Here is a 3,557-nt window from a genome sequence, read left to right as displayed (position 1 = left end):
TACACATACACATACACATACACATACACATACACATATACATATACATATACATATATGGGTGTTTTGCTTGCATATATGCCTGTGCATTGTATGTGTGCGGTGCCCATGGAGACCAGAAGAGGGTGTCAGGTACTCTGGAACTGGAGCTACAGAAGGTTGTCAGCCACTATGTGGGTGCTGGGAATTGAACCCAGGTCCTCTAGAAAGAGCAGCCTGTGCTTTTAACTGCTGAGCCGTCTCTCCAGTCCCACCCTGCTGCTTAATCTCCAGTGCCTATATCCACCATATACAACTCTTTGGGACAGGTCTACCTCTGACTTGGTAACTGACACAAACTCAGCTCTGGAAACAGCACCTGTGGCCCAGCCCAGCGTTCTGAAACATGAATAAATTAACAAGTGGATGCGAGGCCCCAGGTCCCTTCCTCTTCCTCAGCATCCTCTCCAGCTCACCACCCAGTCATGCCCCCATGTCTTAGCATCTCTTAGTTCTTTTGTAAAAGTTTATTTGTATTCTTTTTTAATTCTGTGAAGGTGTGTGTGCTTGCCTGTGGATATGTGCCTGTGAGTGCAGAATCCAGAGGTGTCCGATCCCTGGAGCTGGAGTTACGGACAGCTGTGAGCACCTGACATGGTGCTAGCAACTGAACTCTGGTCCTCTGGGAGAGCAGCAAACCACTGACTCATCTCTCCGGCTCCAACACCTCTCCATTCCGCATCCGACTTCCCATCTGCCACATTGCCGCCTTCCTAAAGCCCTGGTGGACAGTTTCTTCCACGCTGAGGCTCAAGCCCAGAGCTCTGTGCATCAGATACCACTGGCGATGTCTCAGCCCTCACTCTGATCTGAATGCCCAGCTTGTTAACAGCCTCCTGGGTTTTTCATAACACCTTCCACCACCCATCTCCTCCAGCCAGCCCATTCCAGCCAGAAACCACTCTAAAAGGCAGAGTGAACGTTGTCAACGTGCCTGGGGAGTAGCAGCATAGACTAATCCCAGTACTCAGGAGGCAGAGACTGGTGGGTCTCAGTAAGTTCTGGGTCCTCCTGGTCTGCATAGTGAGTTCTAAGCTAGCCAAAGCTACATAATATAAACCTGTCTAAAAAAAATTAAAAAGTGATCGATGTGATTTTGGCATTGGCTCAGGATCCAGTCTGGTGTGTGACTGGCCCGGATTCTGCTGTGTGACTTTGAGCGGGTTCCCTCACTCTCTGTGCTACATTGCCACCTCTGTAAATGGGGCTGAGTGCAGCACAAGGGTTTAGGTGGTTGAGAGGCTTGACTAAGACAGTGGGTGTTGAGCACAAAAGTTTCCCATGGTCCCTGGCAATTTTCAGTTTCTTCCCTGAGCCCAGGGCCTCTCCCAAGCTGCTTTCCTTCTCCCTGGGCTGCAGGCACACTGGGCATGCTGACTGCACCCATTACTAGTGACCCGTCACTGTCTCCCTTCTAAAATGACTTGTACTTACTTTTTCACTCAACAAAAAATCCCACAGCGATTTGCACATTCATTCACAGGAACTGTTCGTATTCCCTTTTGACAGCTGCGTAGTATTCCTGCACAAGGACACGTCATAGTTGCTGCCCGTCCCCTTCGGTAGAGTATGAAGGGTGTTTCCAGTCCCTTCCTGTCACTGGAATTACCAGGCATTTATGTTGTGCTCATGCAGGTCTCTGTGGGACAACCCCCTGGCACAGAAGTCACAAGAAAGATGTGACAAGCCGCTTTTCACTGTCCTATCAACTCAGCCCACCCCAGCAGAGCCACAATCTGGACCCCAAGTCAAAGGACTCAGAATTCATGTTCTCATTTTGGCTCTATGCCACCCTGCCTCCTTCAGAAGAGAGACCCAAGCCGTGGAGCACCTGGGCCAGCTCTGCTTTCCTCCTCTGTCAAGGTCCACCTCTCTGAAGGTGTGTTTGAGGTCAGCAGCTCAGCTGGAACTGTTCAAATTTAGCTGAGGAAAGGCAAATGGATCCCAGGCCAAACACTGGCAGACTGCTCAAGTTCAGGAGAAGGTTCTCTTCCCCTGGCTCGCTTCTCTCCTTGCTGCAGCCTCTGAGGGAGTCAGACGCTGCAAGATGGGTCGAATTCTCCAGATACCAGAAGAAACAGGCCATAGGAGAGCCAGACCCCAGCAAGAGATGCTCAGGTGCTGACAGAGGGCAGCTCAGGCTCGGGCTCACAGGGAACCCCCCCTCCCCCCACCCCGACACACACACACACACACACACACACACAGGCAAGGGCTGAGTCAGCTACCATCTGCTGTAGGGTGGGGGCTGTAGGAGTTCCTGGATGCCTCAGAGACCCATGCCAGTTTTTCTGCAAGAAGAGACCCTGCACAGATGTATAGGTATTTGGGAGGCTCCCTCTCAGCCCTTCTGCTGGCTTCAGGAAAGTTCCTGATGTTTGACTGAGCCCTTGGGTCCCCTCAGAAGCTTTCACTGTTTTCTACCTTCCTGCCTCACCCACCTGTGCAGACAGACACACAGAGCAAAGGTCCTTCAGTTTACTTCCTTCTACTTCCTACTAATCAGCTAACAGAATAAAGGATCGCTTAGAGTAGCTTGGTAGCACCTGTGTACCAGGATAATACCTCTCCCTAATAAATGGGTCCCCCTGTAAATCCAGTTTGCCTGTCAGAGCTCTAAACCCCCAACCCTAACTAGAGAGCTTGTCCTAAAGGCACAGAGCTCAGAGCTCATGGGTGCATCCTGATGTCATCCTGAGGAGGTCAATCCTTCCAGCCATGAAGGGCTGGAGCAACATGGAGGTTTATGCTTAAGACCATTGAGTTGTGAGGGTTGAGGGGGTTTTGGCCATGATCAGCACTCGGCCGTGTCAAAACCCCATCTCTTGGTGTTTAACACCAAGGCAGGCCCCTAAAGGACCCAGAAACTGTCCCTGAAGCCCAACTGGAGCACACGAGGGGGAAGTGAGCCGTCCTGAGGCCGGGGCTGAGAGGCACTTTAATGACAGCATCTGGAATTTCCCTACCGCATTTCAGCATGGTGGCACTCTGGAATCTGCCTGGGGACAGATCAGCTCTGAGTCAAAGAGAAAGACAGCAGTGGGCCCAGAGTAAGTGTGGACTTGAGAGACGCTGGGCCTCCTCTCAGTACCTGAAGTCACTCCTGAGTGACCTGGGTGAGGGGCAGGGGCAGAAGGTTAAGAGAGCCTCTCTCCAGCATGGTGGGTCCCTCTTCCAGAGCACAGAGTTCCCAACACATTACTATACCCGTTGGGAGATCTGTGCAAGCCAGACATACAATGTCAGATGCCTCCCACAGAGCCACAAGGTCCCTGATAAGCCTAGGGTTTCCAAGGCCTTAAAGTGGAAGCATCTTCAATACATATGGATGTGGCCTCAGAGTCCACTGATTACAGTGTAAAGAAATGACCCTGTAGGCTCAGGCAAGGCCTGAGCATCCTGTATCCACCTTTAATACCTTATAGGCACTACCTTTGCCTTCACTGGTACCAAGAGCGTGTCGGTACAACAGGAAGGATCTCTCTCTCTCTCTCTCTCTCTCTCTCTCTCTCTCTCTC

The sequence above is a fragment of the Mus caroli genome, chromosome 9 (genome assembly GCF_900094665.2).
Source record: "Mus caroli chromosome 9, CAROLI_EIJ_v1.1, whole genome shotgun sequence".
NCBI classification, from domain to species: Eukaryota; Metazoa; Chordata; class Mammalia; order Rodentia; family Muridae; genus Mus; species Mus caroli.
The sequence above is the reverse complement of the archived record's forward strand: the minus strand, read 5'-3'. Positions refer to the sequence as shown.